The 20,180-nt window shown below is 46.1% G+C and overlaps 1 protein-coding gene across 1 annotated transcript in view; it reads left to right on the forward strand.

The window, feature by feature from the left end:
• CELF4 (CUGBP Elav-like family member 4) overlaps nt 1-20,180 on the forward strand; it is a 748,158-nt gene that overhangs the window by 727,571 nt on the left and 407 nt on the right. The gene's annotated exons all lie outside the window — the stretch shown is intronic.

The raw sequence follows: 20,180 nt of genomic DNA on the forward strand, positions 1-20,180 counted from the left end.
ACACTGGTGAGACACATCTGGAGTGCACTGCTCAGTTCTGGGGTCCCCAGCATAAGACAGTACAAGACATATTGGAGCAAGTCCAGCAAAGGGCCATTCAAAGACAGTAAAAGAACTGGAGCATCTGACATGTGAGGAAAGAACAAGAGCTGAGACTGGCCTGTGTGTTCAAGGGAAGGCTCAGGAGATCTTATCAATATGTATAAATATCTGGTGGGGACAAGTAAAGAAGATAGATCCAGAGTCTTCTCTGTGGTGCCAGCAAAAGGACAAGAGGCACAAACTGAAATAAAGGAAATTCCATTAAAAAGTAAGAAAAAGCTGTTGTTTTTCTTTTACTGTAAGGGTGCTAAAACACTTCAACAATTTGCCCAGAGAGATTATGGAGCCTCCATCCTTAGAAATATTCAAAACACAGCAGGACATGATCTTGAGCAACCTGTTCTGGTTGACTCTATTCTGAGCAGAAGCAGTTGGAGTAAATGATCTCCAGAGATATCACAGAATCATTAGGGTTAGAAGGGACCTCTGGAGGTCATCTATTTCAGCCTTGCTGCCAAGGCAGGGCCACCTATCATTGAACTTCAGCTGCTCTGTGATCCTGCTGTCCACCACTCTGTAGCTTCAACCTGCCTTCCTGGTTCCTATTCTGTCTCCCAGTTTGATGCTGTGAGAATGTATGCTTTGCGTGCCTGGGCTACTGAAGAACCCAGAGTCCTTTCCACACATTCTCAAACTGTATTAAGCACTCCTTCAAACTTCAGGTTATCTATCTATTTTAGCCAGCAGCACTGTTTTTATTTATTTCCAGACCATTGATGGAAACATTAAATTGCATCTAAGCTATGACTTATACCTTCTCTGGAACACCATAAAAAAGTGCTCATTAAACAGATTTCCTGCTCAAGGTTTCTGTCCAAGATCTGCCAACTACCCATTGCTTAATCTATTGAATATTAGCACATTAAAACCCCATAGATTTCCAGTCCATATAATCTCTATGTCCTGTTTCTATCCATTAACAGCCACAGACATCTAGGAAATGACTGCAAGAACATCTACCCACTCCCCCACATATTTTTCCACCTTGTGACAGTGGGAGGTTTAGGAGTTCTTGTAGCAGTGGTAGCAACAAAACCTTTGTGTCCTATGGCCAGCAGTGGATCTGAATTAGTCTGCTTCTTTTTAATCTGTTTACACTTTACTTGTTCACTGTCAAGGTGAATTCTCTAAGGATTGAATGCTTTGAGGAACACTACTTCTCATCTTTTCATGTCTTATCATATTTGGTATGATGTTTCCTCTGGATATCCCTTCCTCTCTGCAGTATGGAAGCATTGGGTCATCTTGCCTTCTTCATGTAACCTCTAGCACTCAATATTTTATTGCCTTCCATGCAGGTCACCTTGCTGAGACTTGTCAATCACCTTGTGATAGACTTGTTCCCAGGTAAGACAGTCTGTCCTTCACACTGGCTCCTCAGGGCTGGTGTTACACCCCTGCAGGTAGACAAGCAGGGCTCTGTCTTTTGCAGCCAGGGCTGCCATCCCACCGCACTGCCTTTCCAGCTCCTGCTGGCCTGCAACTGCTTCTATCTGGGTTGTTGGGACAACACATTTCCTTTGGAAGCAGGACAAGAAACCTCTCTGATTCACAAGGAAACATAGGCTGGAGCCCTTGCAAGCTTCTGCCCTTTGTAAAGAAGCGTTCTCCTTCCCTGCTGCCCTCCCCAGGCAGGCAGGCAGCATCTCACCATGGGAGCATGCGAGCAAAAGGGAAACCTAAAGTTAAACGGAGGTTAAAGGAATAGGAGAAGAAAAAAACAGATGACCCCCCAGAGTCTGGAGCCAAGCAGCAGGAGCAGTAGGAGCCCCCAGAAGCCAGCTCATGCATGCACGCTGCCCTTGCTGCCTTCCAGTTCCCAAGAGGGGGCCTAATAAATTTTACAAAAGAGCAAACAGCTGAAAAATGCTCGTATTTAAAAATATATTGAGGGAATTTGCATGTTGTTCCCTTTTGTGTGGGGATGGCATTTATACACCCTATGTTTCAGCAGCACCGCATCTCAGAGCACTTTACATAGCAATTAATTACACACTGGTAGTGGAGTGACTGTCTACAGGCAACCTCATCAGCCATTATCCACTCAGCAACATCCAGTGTACAGCTGTGAACATTTGCATTAACAGAAAGTCGTCTCGGCTGCCATTAGCAGGGTGCAGGGATGTCAGGGAGGGTGTTAGGGGTTGGTTCACCCTCTGCTCCTTCCCAAAAAGCCTTTAACAGCTACTGTCACAGCTTTCACAGTCAAGCCTGTGACCCTTCCCTCATTTCACCCCAGCTTTGGAGCAGGGAGACATCATCAGCTCACAGCACACTGCAGTCCAGATCCTGCACCATGGTGCCATCTTTTCCTGTAGCGCAGGAAGCACTCTTGGATGGGAGACGTTTTAGCACACAAAAGTGGAAATGTGAACCTGTACAAGGGATAGCTTTATGGGATAAACTTTGTCCATAGTCTGTGCAAGCTTGCTTTCCATCTCCTTGGTGCGCTTAGCCACAGTGCAGCCCCTATGCCCTAGGATTACTTTCAGCACTGCCCAGGTCTCTCTCTAAATCAGCCTGGACAGACACTGCAGACACGAACAACCAACTTCCAACAACTCCCACGGCACCAGTGCTATTGTGAAGTACTCTGCAATGCCAGATTCAATCCTGAGTCCCCAGTGCCTCTGCTTTGCCCACACCATGGCAAAACCATGTGTGACTGCCAACAAGAGATTAGAAAAACCTGCTGGCAATGGGTAATGGGAAGAGTCCCAGTAGTGCACTGACCTTCAGAGGGTGCCTGAGGACAAGAAACTGATCAGCAGTACTCACAAAGAACCCAGAGGTATTCTTGCTAGAGTTATAAAGTCCCAGACTACATCTTTACCACCAAAATGAACAGTTGCAAAAATGTCCCTGGACATTAGAACTTATCTTCTGTATTGTAAGTTGTTAAAACACTACCTGGCATGTTCTTGGCACAGTCTAACTAGCGTTTTCCCAAATGACTCCTAGACACAGCCTGGGAATTAGCACAGACTAGTGCACAATCTCAGTAGGCAATTTGGATGTAAACCCTCCTCCCTCCCCCTTTTTTGGAGAGTGAGAGAATTTAATAATACAGATGCAGGATATCCTGTGCCAGCTGGCCTCTGTGCAAGAGAGCAGACCTAGCTACAGTTAATTTACAGGTATAGATGCAGCCTCAGAATCCTGGACAACATCCAGCTGATGATTGCATCCTCCTTTCAGTTCCACAGACCTGAAATGCAAAACAAAGCCACAATGCTTCCAATCTGTAATTGCTTCTGTGTACCATTGAAATGTTTCTGGGTTTTGATCCTGGATAAGGTGATCTTTGAATTTCAGCAAAGTTAAGGAACGAAAGAAGTGTTTGGGGTTCTTTTGAAGGGCCACAGGAGATAGGATTGCAGCACAAACCTCTTCAGTCCCTTTATTTTCCATCTTGTTTTTGTTTTATGTGTGCTAAAATATGCAAAACAATACTTTATTTTGCAAGACTGTCACATCTTTCTTGTTGAGCCCACACAGGCAGCCCTAGTCACCTAAAGACCACAAAGAACCAACAATTATAATCATTACTGTAATTTGGCAGATAACAAATTCTACCCGAGCTGGAGAGATACGAACAACCTACAAGCCTGCATCATGGTAGCACAGATGTCTTTACAGTTTATGATTTATAAGAACACAAGTTGGATGGATGGGAAAAAAAAAAACCCTAATGGACTTGTGAGGATAAATATGGTCTGCTTACCAGTGCTGTCTTTGGTGTGCAAACCCAGCTCTCCAGTACTGGGCTTCCTCTTACCTAAAGCCCAATAAACCATGGTGCTGGCTGCATGGGACCATTGCCTGAACGCAGAATGGGTCTCCCTGCCAACCCTCCTACTGACTTCACAGTCTTCACTTGCTATGGAGGACTGCAGGACCTGTGCAGTAAAGGTGAGCAGACACAAACTCATCCCAGGTCCTTCTGCAAAGAGGAGAAGAGAACTGATGTTTCAGTGACTGGAAACTGAGGGAAATTCTTCCAAGTAGCTGGTTTACAGCAAAAGCACAAAGTCTGGAAACAGAATGAGATAATCTCTCCTGGGTTTCCTTTATCTTCTCTTTGCTGCCAGAGGTAATTTCCTGATTTCTAACCTCTCCTTGAGATATGCACAGGCACATTTTAACGAGCTTCTGGAGATAGGATGCTTATCCCATTCTTTAGGGCAGGCTCAATCCCATTCTTTAGGGCAGGCTCAATCCCATTCTGTGCTTGCTTCCTATTAATTTAGTCTGCCTTTAACTACTCACTGATTGCCTGTATGGGACTTCCCAACTTCTTCCCCATACCCTAAACTCCTTCAAAACCGTCAACCCACATCACTGCCATTTGAGGTTTCAGTGGTGTGCCACTTCCATGGACTTCAACACAGGCAGGGAAGCAAGTCAGGGAAATGAAAAGGATTTTCCTGAAGAGATGGAGGAAATGGGAACAGTAAAGCCCACAGCTATCTGTCCTCAAATGAGATGTCCATGCATACCTCCCCTGAGCAATCAGCCACCAAGCCTGGCTTGGCAAACTCCCCTTGGCATGGTGGGTTCACCTCCCATGGTCTCATGGATAAGTTTCTACAGCTACAGCAATGTTTTTCATGTTAGCACTACAGGAGATGATACCAAAACAATTTATTTTCCTCATGCAGTAATTATGTGAGAACAAGCCTGGATCCCATGGCTGTAGGGAAGGATGGCTGATCCCCTGACCCATCCCTGCTGGTGGTAGCTCTCTCCACAGTTGTCTTCCAGACACAGAAGGGCTGAAGCTGTTTTCTGTAGCGCACAGGAAGCAGAGCTGCATACAGGGATGCACACTGGGAAGCAGAGCTGAAAAACACTGGGCAATTTCACAGATTTCACTAGAGACCATTCCAGACAAGCCATTGGGCTTGATAATGTTGATTTACATAGAGGTAAAGCTTCCCCCCACTGCAGGAATTGTCGAGTGGCATTCCATGGCCTGCACAATGCCGGAGGTCAGGATGCTGATCAGAACGGTCCCATCTGGCTTGAAAATCTATAAATTCAGATCTGGATGAAATTGGGCAATTTTGGATTTGGATAAGCATTCATGAATTTAAATGAATAAATAATAATATAATAATAAATCATTCATCTCGCTGTCTAGCGGGCGAGTCCCCTCAAAGACCTGCAGTTCACATGCAGCCAAAGTTTGACTACCTCTGCAATTAGAGCCCATGAATTTCAAATGAGGTGGAGGGAGGGGTAAAAAAACAAGGGAAATGAAATGCCTGGGGAGGGCATTTGTCCAAAATGACCTCTTCATCCCTGTAGGCCACACAAGAAGTGGATGCTAACAAACCCATCCCACTGCTGGCTCAGGTAGTGGCACGAGAGAAAGCTTCCATCTCCCACTGCGCACATTCAAGGCAAGCATAAAACCAGTTAGACCCAGATCTGCCAGTGGAAAGCTTGCCAACTTCACAACTAGCTTCACTGGGCTAGAGACTCAAGAGTCCCTGATTCAATCCCAAGTGACAATGTTGGGCAAGGACATTTCCTTTTGGTTAGTTATTCCTGAAAAGGGCTTTGAACAGTGATTTATGATGCTGCAAAGGCTATAATGAGAGGCACTCCTCACTAGGCTAGAGCACTGTTATGTACTGCTCAGATTCAGGCTCTTTCCTGTGAGCCAGAGGAAAATTTACGGGTAGTCACCACAATGGAGAGGAGGCAACAGACTGGGCTATGTTTATCATGAACAATCTTATCTCTCTCTACCAAAAGCTGTCTCTTCGTGCCTACTGAAAGGCCTTCAGCAGCTACCCTCTGCAGCCCAAATGCCTGGCACTGCTTTACCCTCCTTAACTTCAGCCCTAAAACTGTTATATCCCCTTTTCCCATCCCCAAAACAATCCTGTCCTGATTATTCACAGTATGTTTCTGCCCTCCCCAAACCTTTGTGTTTAATTTTCTCTCTAAACCAGCTCTTTGCAGCTCTCCCCAGTTTAGCCTCCTCCACTCATTTCATTAACATGCTGTTTACTTCTGCTTGTAGATCATTAGCAACAATATTAAACAACTGGCAATTTGCCCAGGAGGCTGTTATCTCTGGGGTTGATGACTTGTTTTATTTTCCCTCCCTGAGAGAGCAGCAAAAGCAGCAGAGATGGGTGGACCTAGAAAGGACTGAGCCAGGAGCAGAAATGAGAGAGGCATCATGCTTGCCTTTACTACTAAATCATTCTCTCTGCTTTGTCTTGAAACTCCTCACTCAGGTCCTCCTGTCATGGATGTGCTTCTGATACCTTTATGTGGACCTTTCTCTCTAAAGAAGCTCCTCTCAGCTCTTCAACCTCTTAAAATTCCATGGATTGGAGTCAATGAATCCATATGCAGGAGTGAATTGTAGGGCAATCTCTTTCCAGGCTCCTTGTATCACGAATCTCAGCTGCTTTCCAGCTGAAAGCTGAGGCAACAAACTCACTGACCAGTTTCAGATCACCATCTAACCTGCTTTGGCTCAAGGATTTAACTCCTTGCAGGAAAACTGCCCTCCACAACTCAAACTCCTGAGGTTTTCATATCCTTCCCTCAGGCAAATTCCTCCAAGGGTCTTTGCAAAGATACAGGAAAAGTTTAACTTAGGAACTCAGAAAATCCTTTTATTAATCCAGGCCATGTATGAAATGAATTCAAGACAATCTGTGGAGTGAGGATGAAGCTTAGACAGGGGCAAAGGGGCTTGATGCCCTGCAACAGCTCTTCTCTTGCAAACAGAGCAGAGAACTGGCTGCAAATTTTCATTAAATCATTAAATATTCATCCTTTTCTTTCTAATATGGGTTGGATTTTTTGGGTGGTTTTGGCCAGGAGTAGCAGGAGGAAAGGAGATATGAAAGGAAATTGACACATTGAAAGTCTTCCGATATCTACCAAAAATGTCAACAGAAAAGTCATTGGAAAATTCTAATTCAGAGAATTTTTACCACCTCTGTCCATGTTTCCGCTGCTGTCACACTTGCTCCTTGGGCTGCTGGCCATCTTCTCTTTGCACACCTAGCCTGAAAGTACTATCCATATGGGTCTTGCAGGGACCTGTTGTTGAACCCGTTCATCCCCTGTTATCATTGTGATGATTTCCAGTGCTAATTCCGAGTCATCTTCAGAACACGCTCCTTCTTCACTCTTCTCTTTTCAAGACAAGGCTGCTGCCAACCATCACCTCAAAGGGTTAGAAAACTACATCTAGGATCCTCACTTAACTCATGACTCATTTTCAACAGCTTGTTTCTGCTCTAGCATTGCCACAAACCTTTTCTACTCCCCTCTGCCCACAAGGGTACTCATGGAGAACCGCTGGATCCCCTCTTGTACCCCAGTTAATTAAGGTAAGCACACCAAATTCTTTACCCTCTCTACCTGAAGTACCATGACTTTCCTAATAGCAGGTCCTGCCATTAGGAACTGACATGGTGCGTCCCTAGTTTTATACAGCTGCTTCTAAATGTCCCTGTTCTGCTCAAGTTGCTCTCCCCCAGTGTGCTGCAATTTCAAGCAGGCTTGGCAGCGTTTTTCACTCAAAGGCCTTCCATCAAAGGCCACTCATCTGGGACACAGACCTATTATTGCAGTGGTTTATGACATTACTTACAAATCTGCTTCTCCTGCACCTCACTGCCAGCCTTCCCAATACCTTCCTGTCCAAAGGCACTGTTCCAGATGTGTGCTCCTTTGTCCATCACCCTATGGACACTTTCAGCAGTTTACAGCTGAGCTATATAACAGATAGAAGTTGAATTTGTTCTCCACGTCCACCCCCAGGCAAATTATTCCCAAGCCAAACATCAAGCTGTAATTCCCTGCTTTTCTTTCCAGCCTCCCCACATCCTTTTGTTTTATTTCCTCTGTCCAAACCATCCCCTCTGGCTCCTCCCTGTTTAGCTTCACCCACAAATTTGATTAACATGCTGTTTACTTCCACTTCTAGATGATTAGCAAAGATATTAAATGACTGGCAACCTGCCCAGAGAAGCCATTACCTTTGGGGTTGATGACTTCTTTTATGCTTCTCTCACAGTGGTGAAAGCAACAGAGATGGGCAGATCTGGAAGGTCCTGAGTCATGGAGAGCAGAGCCAGAGGAAGCTCCACATCTCTACATGTTCATATTTTCAGTGCAATGGGGTATCAGTGTTTTCACCCCAGCACATTGCAGAACCACAGTGAGCCTTGGAAAGCCCCAGGTAGCAGCCCTTAACTGGGGGCAGACAGACATAGAGCAGATAGAGAAGATAGGGAGGGAGCACTTCTCTCTGTCAGCAATATGTCTACTCCCCAGAATTGAAGCAAAAGGAGAGTGGCAACTAAACAAGCAGATAGGACATCCTCTGGTGATGGGTCTCTTAACACCTGTAAAAGGTGGGGAGCAATGCAACAGGATGACATTTGTAAAACCAGTAAAATTTCACACTTCCTCCTCCACCCTGATGGGTCCTAGGACAAATGTGGGAGTTGACACCTTAGAATCATAGAATCATGGACCGGTTTGGGTTGGAAAGGACCAAGTTCCATCCATCATCCAGTTCCAACCCCCTGCCATGGGCAGGGACACCTCACTCTAGACCATGTTGCCCAAGGCTCTGTCCAACCTGCCCTTGAACACTGCCAGGGATGGGGCATTTACCACTTCTATGGAGCATTTACCTTGACCCCTTCCAAGCTACAACTTGAGATCTCTGCTTCCAAGCCACTTCTCCCACAGAGGGAAAGACCTTCCCCTAAAGGAGCTCACCAAAGCACTGCCCAGCACAAAAAGCCCTCCAGAAAGTAAGTTGCAGCAGGACAACCCATTTCCTGATGGCAACCTCACTTGATCCAGTGGTCTTTGGAGTCTCTCAGACTGCAGGATTAGTCTGGAGTGTCTCAGAGCAATGATTTTGATCAGCAGCTCTGAGCACAACAGTTGTTCCAGGCCAGAGCCTTTACACACATGAGGAGCCACAATTCCACCGGCCAGGCTGATTCAGTGCAAGAAATATGCTGGTTACCCTTCCAGAAAAACACTCTTTTTGGAGACTTTTAGAAAAACAGCTCTTACCTGCCATTTACACTCTTTTAAAGAACGAGATGCAAAGCGATCTCTTCCCCAATGAATAAAATCACAGAATTGAGAAAGAAAAAGTACCAGGTGGCTCCCACTCTTTCCCACCTTTAAAAAAAAAAAAAAAAAAAAAGAGAAAAAACAGGAAAAAAAAAAGAAAGAAAAAAAGCTTTGAGCTCTTCTTCAAAGGCTGTCTGATTTGCTTTGAATAATATAAAATGATGATGGAGGGAAAAAAGAGAATATTAAACTCAAAGCTGTAAAAGCTCCGCTCTCAGCTTCAGCCACTGAAAAAGATCCACGTACACTTTTCATAAAATAACCACAATGATCCCTTCTTTTCCCTGTAACAGCTGGGGTATCAGCAGCAATGCAGAGACGGTCCAAACACGGCATGAATAACAAAAGCCAGGGTGCTTCTTCCCAGGAGATGCTGCTTCTCCTGGTTGCATCCAAGCGCCCCACACCTTGCTCTGGGTTTCTCCACCAGCCTCCCCGGTGTGGACTCTTCCTATGGCAGAGCTCCTGGAGATGTGAGGCCAGATGCAGAGAAGGCGAAAAGGAGGGACACAGGGAAAGGAGGGGAACAAAAAAGTGTTTTCTTCTGAGCTCCCCTGAGAAAATTAGTGTGAAGCAGGAAGGAGCTGATTGCTGTCAAGGCCTGCCAGAGCCCAGATAGCCGCCTCCAGTCCCCAGGCACAAATGTGATAATAGCCAACAAGCTAAAATCATTAACAGTAACGATTGCCTCTGAAAATACCCTAACACCTAGGAGGAAAACCAGTGACAGGAGAGGAAGAGGGAAAAAAGAAAAGAGGGGTGGTGGGGAGGGAACAACTGCAATTTCCTCTTAGCATTTTGGCACTCCGTTTTCCATAACTCTGATCCCAGTAAATCCTGACTCTCTCAGATATGGCTCAGCCCAGCTTTCACCACCTGGAATCCTATGAGCATTTCATCTCCCTTTATTTGCTCATAGGAGAACAGAGGGAATAATGGTGATGGAGGAGAGGGAAATATTTGTTGAAAATAGTCATTACCTTTAGCTGGATCTTAAGGAAACTAATTAATTAAAAGAAAGGGGAATCTTCTAGCTTTTGTCCAGACAATGTGATAAACATCTGGGTTGTCCCCACAGCCCATGTTCTGAGATATAGAGGGATAGGAAAAACTGGTTTCTCCAGCAGATATCTAGGATTGCTTTGGGGGCCCTGTAGGTGGTCCTGCACTAGCTCAGATCTACCTGCCTGGATTGAGTATCTCCCCTTATCAACTCTGAGCTCTACCATCCAGGGTGCAGCAGATGCCTTTTATGTCAGTATTCTTGGATCCGAGCTAGGACATGCAGTCTGGATGGTACATAACCAGAGAGGTAAAAAGATGGTTGAACAGCTGGGCTTAGAGTGTGACAGTGGATGGGTCATGCTCTACATGGAAGCCAGTGACAAATGGAGTACTGCAGTGGTCTGTTCTGGTTTAACTTCCACAAAGACTCAGAGGAGGCAACAGACTTTACACATGATGCCAGATTAGGAGGGCAGTCTGAGCTAAACTGAGACAATAGGTGTTCAGATGGATATAAGAAAAACTTCTTCCCCATGAAGTCAGTCAAACATTGGAGAAGGCAGCCTAGACAACCAGACATCCCAGAGCTTGTCATCTCCTTCCCTGGAGTCTGACAAGACTCAATTGGATAAATTCCTGAGCAACTTGGTCTAATCTCATATTGGACCAAACACATCCTGAGGTTCCTCCCAACCTGAACTATCTTGTGATCCATATCAGATGCTGATGCCTCTCTTCTCAGGTCACTCAGCCAGGGCATCTCTGTCCACTTCAACATCCTGATGGTCCTGGGAATCATATGGCTCTTTTCTACTGAGGACTTCTGTGACAACCAAAATTGGGAGTAATAATTATTATAATTACTAGCCTGTATGTTCTTCCTGCTCTGTGTCAAAATGAAACATCCTCAGATTATCCCCTCATTTGCATAGTCAGCTTAAATCTTTAGTAATTCATGTACCAAGCTGCAAAAGCTCAAAGAATTTCTTCTTTCTTCTCAACTCTTTACCCTGTCCAGCCCTTCTCTGTTTTCTTTCTTTCCCCAAAGCAAACTCAGGCTTTGGTCAATCAACTGCTTCTGCAAGGAAAAGAAAATACCATTAGCATTTGAAAGCAAAAACAACAGACTCTGTCTCCAGTTTAATTTGTGAGAACATGTCTCTGGCACTGAGATGTGGGATGCCTGCTTTATATTGCTACAGTCCCATGTACCAAGCGGTTTTATCCCATCCAAGGGTAGATGTGCCTGGTGATGGGAAGAGAGAAAAATACAAGGCTGCTCCAAAAGTGTATGGCCCAGACCACACTCTGCACAAGGTAGGGCTAATATTAAGGGGGTACGTTCACCCTAAAACTCCCTACTATAATGCAAGGCTACATTTACTGTGATCTCTTTGGACCCATTTGCCTTTTTGCAAGCTATTCCCTGCAAAGTCATGACTGGCATTCAGGAAAGAGACACGAAGTGGAGCACCAGGAGCTTTTTGCACCAGCCACTGAGCCCATGGCTAAGCTCCTTTGTGCAGAGGTTGTAGAAATCGCATCCCACACTGATGCTCACCTTCTCAGGGAGCTGGCGGGGAGGACTGGGTTCTCTTTCAAAGATTGTCAGGGCTCAGAAAAGCATTTAGCAAAGCCACAGTGAACCTGTTTGGATGCAGCTGGAGTCTGTAAAATGGGGAACCTTTCTTCCAGAATGAATTCCTGGCTTTGGCTTTGCCTGATGTAAATAGTTTAATTTTCCAGCTCAGAAAACTCTGTGCTGTGTTCCTTTAGTGAAGGGATAGAAAAGGTCCACAGCCTCCCTGCCCAGGATCAGCAAACCCACCAGTTCCCAGGTTGTTCTTGGGAGGTTTTCCCTTGCAGCTAACCTGCATCTTTTAACATTTCCATGTGCCCTTCAATCTCAGGTTTGGTCTTGTGCCAGGGGAACACTGTACCAGTAGCAACAGTAATAGAATCATAGAATTATAGAAAAGTTAGGGTTGGAAAGGATCTTAAGATCATACAGTTCCAACCCCCCTGCCATGGGCAGGGAGACCTCACACTAAACCATCTCACCCAAGGCTCTCTCCAACCTGGCCTTGAACACCACCAGGGATGGAGCATTCACAACCTCCCTGGGCAACCCATTCCAGTGCCTCACCACCCTTACAGTAAAGAAATTCTTCCTTATATCTAATCTGAACTTGCCCTGTTTCAGTTTAAACACATCACTCCTTATCCTACCATTACAGTTATTGATGAAGACTTTCTCGTGATATGGTAACAGAATAAACAGATTTGTCCTAGCTCCTCCATAAGCCACAGTATGCTCCTCAGATGCCCCACATGCACTCAAACTCATTAACAGCTTTGTTTGAATATTAGGAAAATCCTACACAGATATGCATTGGCACAATGGTAGAAGGAACAATCTCATGAGCTTCCCTTACTCTAACCACACTCTGAACCCCTCTGACTCAGAAAAGTGAGTTGGCCTTTTAAAATGTCCATGGATACTTCACAGGTTGTCTCCATGATGCTGAGGGTCAGTCTCAGATCCCCAGTCTGAAGAAAACAGGGGTAAAATACAATAAATAAAAAAAAAAAGTAAACATAAAACTTCTTTTGTCTTGAAATGGAAACCAAAAAGGTGAAGAAATCCCAGAATCCATTCAGAAATCTAGTCAAGATTGCAGGCATCAGACTTCACCACCAAGCAACTGATGGCAGAACTAAGAATGAGAAACTATTGGAAGTGTATACAGTAGTGCACACATCACCTCGATACCATTTACCTGATTAGCTAAATGAGTCCAAGTCTTCACTCAATAGTAAACTTTTCCCAATGTTCAAAAAAGGCAATTAAACTAAAAAAAAAAAAACAAACAAAACCAAAACCAACAACTTATATAAAAAAAAAATAAAGAGACCCCAATCAAAGTGATAAGGGAGAAAATCTGATCAGAAGAGGAAACATTCTGGGGCTGTTATCTCCATTTTACCTGCTTTATTGAGATTTCCCGTCCTTGATGAAAGACTTGCAATTTTGTCTTGTGTAAGGGTATGTCTGGGTGTTTGCTCAACCTGTGAAAGTTCCACAGCATCACTGTGGCTCTGTACAGACCAAGATTGATGGTCTCATTTTATAGAGCATCCTGCTTCTTACACCACTTCTATCCCCTTACAAAACATCTGGGAAGGCAGATATTCCCAGTACCATACCCAGTCTCAACATCTCAGGGCTTGCCTACACCAGGTCATTCAGTATGAATTAAATAAGGTATAATGTAAACCGGACTAGTCAAACCACACCAGCAGCTCCTCAGACACTTTTATTTGATGTCAAAGAGGTCTCTCATCTCTTTCAGTTAATTAAAGGGGTCTTACTTCAACTTATCTTAATTCTGAGTGTTGAAACAGAGTCCTGGTGCAGTTTAGTTAATCCCCTCTAAAAGTGAACTTGAGTTAATTCTCCCATGGGTCTCAAAGTAGACAAGTGCCCCACATCACTACATGGCTTAATGTTTAGCATGAATTGAAATTCTTTCAAGGTGAGCTACTAAACCCTACCTGAAAAGATTTGTTTTCCTTATTGCTCGATGTTGGAGTAAATGTTTTCATTCAGAAAGCATTGTCATGACCACTGTTTGATCATAAGCCTGATGATGAATTGGAAAGGTCATAGCTGTTGCAGTCAAGTGGTAGGATGAGATTCCCACCTGCCTCACAAGTTTACAGCTCTAACATTGAAAAAAAACTCTGAAGTGTGATCATAAAAGCAAAAACAAGATGTCAAAGGTATTAGTACTTTTCTAAATCACATATTTTTTCATACTTGTGGGTGGCAATGTAACATACAATAGGATCTGCAAAACACCACGTACTAGTTGAATAGACCAAATGCTCAGGAATGGAGCCAGAAAAATGTTCTTAGCAAAATTTACCAGCCTTTAAGTTTAATTAGAAATCCAGACCTAAAACTGTGTTCAATGAAAAATTCACCATGGTGGGTATAGCAGAGATGGGCCTGAGCCAGAATGTAGCAGAGCAGCAAATCCAGACTTCAGGAGCCTGGACGTTGGTCTGAATGTCATGACTGTGAAACAAGATTTAAACACATGGATCTGAGCACTTGGAGAACTCATGGCCTCTGCCACTTCTGAATCTGCTCAGCTGAATGAAGCTAACCTGCTCCAGCATGAAGTGAGGCCATGGCACGAGGGAGTCCAGTGAGACGGTCAGCTTTGGCTGCTTTTCACATCATCTGCTTTTCTGAAGAACCAGTTGAATAGTGAAGTGTTCTCTCATCCATATTCACGATACATGACCTCCGCTAATCATGTTGGTGCACATATATTGACTCACCTCCAACTTTGATGGGTAAAGTGTCACCATGTTTTGTACTCCTGATGGAAGTGAAAACCAGCTTTGTGTTTGGTCACCAAGGGTGGCCAAGGAGGGTTTTCAGGACAAAGAGACATGCTGCCAGCCCAAGCACACAGCCGGCACCACCCCTCCTGTCCACAAAAACCACTACCAGCTCCAATGGGGACTGCCAAGGCCACTGCACATTGGAAACTGGGCAGCACCACATGCACGGAGTAGGCAGACAAGTGAGATCTGGCACATACCAACAAACCTGACTTTTCTTGACTCTTTCTTGTTCTACCTCTCCAATACCTGCCCGCCTCTCACCCAGTGCCCAAATCCACTCCACCTTCAGTGACTTTAATTAGAAGTCTGTTTATACTTCTTGTACCAGATCTCATGGGGTTTGCTGCCCAACATCCCTGATCAGGGAAATTAAAACAAGGAAACCACAGGCAGGCCTCTCTGTCCACTGTAGCCAATGAGCCTCAGCTGCAGGTAACACTGGGCACTGCATCACATGCAGTCCTGTTGTACAGAAATTGTCCAGCAGAATAGATGGTGGTGTAGCTCTGCAAGACTGTCTACATTTATTAAGTGAAATCACTGCCTGTTTTCTGCAGCATTAAAAGTGAGCTTGAGTACAATAAATCTATTGATCACTAATAAACACACCCCAGACTTTCTTCCAGCTCTCCCTCTCCTGTTTATTCAAGCAGAGCCCAGAGCACACACAGGCTCCTGCATCCCCAGGGTGAGATACTCGCTGTCCATGTATAAGGGGACCCAAAGCTGCTGCCGTCTGGTTCCTCTCTCAGTGGTAGACTTCCACAGGCAGGAAACGATGAGGTGGATTCACAAGGCAGAGAGGGAGAGATGAGCTGACGATGGGGCAGGCAGGAACACATCTACCAGAACTGAGGAGAAGGAGGAAAGTGGGTGCTAGACCCCTTGGATTAAAAGAGAAGCAGGAGGAGGAGGAACCAGCAGAGAGGGTGATGGAGGTATCTCCACAGCTTCCCCTGGGCTGGGTATCAGGAGCAAAAGCAGGGCTGGACTGAGCCAGAAAGGACACGCAGGGTGGAGGGCAGAGAGTGGGGAAGCCCAGGTCCAGGCACAGCTAGCAATGCAGTGACTCCTCCTGCTCTGTTACTGCTTCCTGACACCCTGGGGACCCGCAGCGGAGACACGAGCCCCTGGATTTATCCCCCTTTTCCAATTAGCCTCGTTCCCCCTCCTCCTCTCCCTCCGCCCTGCTGGAATCAATCCTTGTCCTGGCATTTTAAAGGGCAATGTGCACGTTTTATGGCCATCCCCTATAAAACCATTCTACATGATAACACATCCAGCCCTTTATTAGGGACGTTTGGCAAGTTTATTGGCCAGACATTTTTCTGTGCTGACAGATGAGGTCCTGCCATCACTTCTGTGAGCACGCAGGGCCCTCTCTCGTCCCCTCCTCCCCTCTCCTGAGCCTCCCAGCCTCGTGATGTGGCAGCCCATGGACATCCTCTGTGCTCTGCCATCCCCATCCCTGTGCGGATGAGCTCCGTGGGTGTCCTACATCTCACCTGCAGCCAGAAGAGGGGCAGCAGCAGGGCTATGCCCCCCACCACAGAACCAGCATTGTTTAATTACCCCCTGCTGCAGCCATATCCACCAAGGACCCTTTAACTCTTTCAATCCAGGGAAATGCTCGTGTCTCCATGCATGGGTGTCCTGGAGGGTCAGATTTTCACAGCACAGCGGGATGGCACTGCAAAATTCCTCATTTCTCCGCATCAAAGCTGTGCACTGGGGAGCTGGAAGGATTTAGGTGTCTCAGGGAGGGTAATCACTCTCATTAGATATTTTAGGTGCTGTGATGTTTTGTCAACCCCAATCCCAAGATCATGGCAAACATGAGATCCCGCTCATCCAGTGCTCCATAGTGAGATGCAGTGGCTGGGACACAAGCACTCAGCAGCTGTTTCCATGGGGCAGAGGGGTCCCTCTTTCCAAGGTAGCCACAACTGTGCTGCAGAAGCAATTTGTCTCCTACCACAGACACTGGCATCAGTGAGGCTGACTCCATGCCCATCAGGTCGCCTGTGATGCCGGGAGGACTTGATGCAAAGCCAGCCACAGGGTTTATCCTCTTGCACTCGCAGCCATCCATGTGTGTAGCAGCAAGCAGCTACGCCAGCAGAGGTTTAATGAGGGGTCAAGGATTAACAACAGAGACTGGAATTTATCTTACCTCTGCTTAACTGACACTTCCTCGCTACACATCAGCGTGCTGGTGGGATCTGCTACACATACCCCATTGTGTATGATGAGGACCGTGGGAGAAGGAGGTCAGGAAGGGGAGGATGTCCCCGGGCTGGGAAGCAAGCCCTGGCTCAGGTCGTGCTCCAGTGAGGAAGCAGTTCAGCAGCCACCCGCCCAGCTCACAGAGGATGTTCTGTATCACCTTTTGGGTGTTTTGATTGTGTGTTGCATGGGAAATGGGCTGGTGCAGCCTGGAGAAGAGCAGGCTCCAGGGAGACCTAAGAGCAGCTCCCAGTGCCTTAACGGGCTACAAGCAACCTGGAGAGGGGCTTGGGACAAGGGCCTGTAGGGACAGGACAAGGGGGAATAGCTTCAACCTGACAGAGAGGAGATTGAGATGAGCTCTTAGGCAGAAGCTCTCCCCTGTGAGGGTGCTGAGGTGCTGGCACAGGGTGCCCAGAGAAGCTGTGGCTGCCCCATCCCTGGCAGTGTTCAAGGCCAGGTTGGACAGGGCTTGGAGCAATCTGCTCTAGTGGAAGGTGTCCCTGCCCGTGGCAGGGGTTGGAACTGGATGAGCTGTAAGGTCCCTTTCAACCCAAACCATCCTATGAATATAAGGCTGCACTGCGATTCCCACCCTGTGGGGAGCTTTCCACCCAGTTCTCTTTTGCGCACCGGTATTGACCTGTTGCCACTGGTATAACTCCTGGCTGTGCCACTGGGAGCAGTGGTGGGCTCCCTGCTCTCTCCAGCCCCCTGCCCTGTGTTGGTTCACATGTCACATTCCCAGGCTGTGTTATTCTTAAGTACTGTAAATCTCTCACTATTATTCTCCCACTTGATATAGTGAGCTGTGTCATTTTGAAAGGAAATACATAACAGTATATTAAAGAAATCATGGATCTCCTCATTCATGTTTAAAACAAATTTATTACAATGTAAGAAACACTGAATAGCATGAATTTATTATAATGATTTAAAGCTCCTGGCACTTGAGTTAAAAATGTCTCTCATAAATAATTTTTTCTTGAAAACACAGCAAATTAATATAGTTTACCATTTCCAAAGTTATATAAATCCAAGAGGCTTAAATCAACAGTATGCTGAATAAGATTACTGTTGCTTAGCTAGAGCCCCGTATCACAGCTCAGAAGGATGCGGAAAGTAGTGAGAAATGGATGGGTTATTTTTTTCTGGTCACCTTTCTCTCCCTTCCACCACCCTAGGCTATGTCTGCTCTGTGAAAGTCAGACTCATGTGAAATGGATGGAAGCAGCTGTGGCCTTTGCACACAGGTATCATTAAAACAGGGCGGCTACTCCGCCACCAGACTCAACAAACGCCGCTCTGGTATTTCCCCAAGTGCCTCTAACACGCACAGACCCATTGCTTTTGGTAGCGGTGTTTTAATTCGACTGCAGGAACTGAGATGTCTCCAGCTTGGCTGCCTCCAGCTCCGCTGCGGTCTCTCATGTCCAGAGCAAACCTGGCGCTCTCTGCTCTGCAGTGCTGGGGAGCATTCAGACAGCCATGGTCCGAGTCTAAGGCTTTAAATAACCCTCATCAAAAGCTGCTGTGTGATTATATAGCATGTTATACCTTCCCTCTTCTTAGTGGTCTCCATCTCGGTAAGAACAATGCAACAGCTGCTCACGTTTGCAGGATGCATGCAAGAACACGTATTTAGTGGGTTTGTGCAAAGCTACAGGGGAGCTATAGGCATGGAAAAGCTGTGTGTGAACAGAAGCCTGCATGCAGGTGCAGGAATCCCCATGGGCGAGCCCATGCCAAGGGGCTGCACAGGGGCAGCAGAGAGGTAAGCGAAACCCCACGCATGACCATAGCCATCAGTGAGACCATCGGGATTGTGGCTGGCACAGAGCTTGCCCCAAGAGCCACCCCTGGGGCTCAGCAGCAGTCAGGTACAGCAGCCTGTGCACATCTGTTTACATCTGTGCCTGTTGGGAAGCAGTGGGTGCCACCAGTGGGTGCACAGCTGGGTGCCACCAGCGCTGACCCCGCAGGGAAGGCAGCTCACACTTGCTCCTTCTGCATGGACCAAGCAAGAAAAGGTCAGCATCACAACCTGGGAGCCCTTCCCAATCAGCCCTGCTCTCAGCACGGTCTGCTATGCCTTTTTGCTTTATGAAGGTCTAATTTCTTTCCCTTTACTGTCAGTGTGTCAATTTTTCCCCACAGCATGGCTGATGACTATTTTTTCTTCACACAAAGTACAGTACCAGTGACATTCTGACAGTGTCAATACAGCCACAGAACACCCACCTGAGCTTTTCAACATGTGAAGTTAGGGCTGTTAGGAGTCAGATTGACAGCCTTGGTAAATTCAAGTCCTCTGTACAGCAGATGACGAGAAATTATTAGAAGCAGACAAGGCTTTGAGGTTACCCAGTCCATCTCCCACCCCATCTTTTAATTGTCTCTCTCACCCAAGCTATAAATATCTGACTGTTCTCATCTTGTTTCCTCATTATGTCAATTCTAGCAGTCCCTGATCACTTTTATTACTCCTCACTGAAATCCCTCCAATCTGCCAGTAAACTCTCTGGTAATGAGATCCCTGTGCTGAAGGCTCTATTGAAAATAGAGGGGCACCAGACCCACTGACAAGGAGCCATTTCCCCTGCATTATCATCACCTCCTCACCTGCAGCTCGAGAGCCTTCTTACCTGTTTTTGTTGCTATCAGACACCATCGCCTCGTGCTTTGTTCACTTTTCCCTTTCAGAGAGTTTCTGCTGTCTGGGTCTCCCCCATTCCATCAAGCATGTATCGTTCACATTGTTTTCAAGGTGGCTGAGTTCACAGATGCTACGCCCCAGGTTCATGCTCCATCCCAAATTGAATCTCTCAATCTTAGCATTTTTCCTGCTTGGTATTTCTACTTCACATCATTTCTTCCTCCTCAACTCTTCCAAATAACAGGGTCTCCTGGTTTCACTCGCAGACTTTCTGCTTCCAAGAAACAGAACTACAACAAGACCAAGTACCCCGCCTAACACCTCCAAACACGGCTCCTGGAAGCATCAAAAGGGAAATGCTGTGCAGAATGAGGCCACACTGCACCATTCACAGCAACAGCACCTGGAACTGGGCTTTCTGCTCCAGTGTAAACACTCTGAGATGCATAAATGCTGGAGAAAGCTCAGAAACAGGCCCCCAAAATAATACAGGGGCTGGAAAACAAACATTAGGATGCAAGGTGTAAAGGGTTCCATCTCGGTAAAGAGAAGGCTGAGCTGAATTTATCTCTGTGCTTGGGGTACTGACAGCAGGGGAACCTTGCATCCTGTTTCCAAAGGCACAATGAAATCC

This window comes from Pezoporus wallicus, unplaced genomic scaffold (assembly GCF_028554395.1).
Source record: "Pezoporus wallicus isolate ANWC-B61680 ecotype Strahan unplaced genomic scaffold, APGP_CSIRO_Pwel_v1 contig_6996, whole genome shotgun sequence".
NCBI lineage: Eukaryota > Metazoa > Chordata > Aves > Psittaciformes > Psittacidae > Pezoporus > Pezoporus wallicus.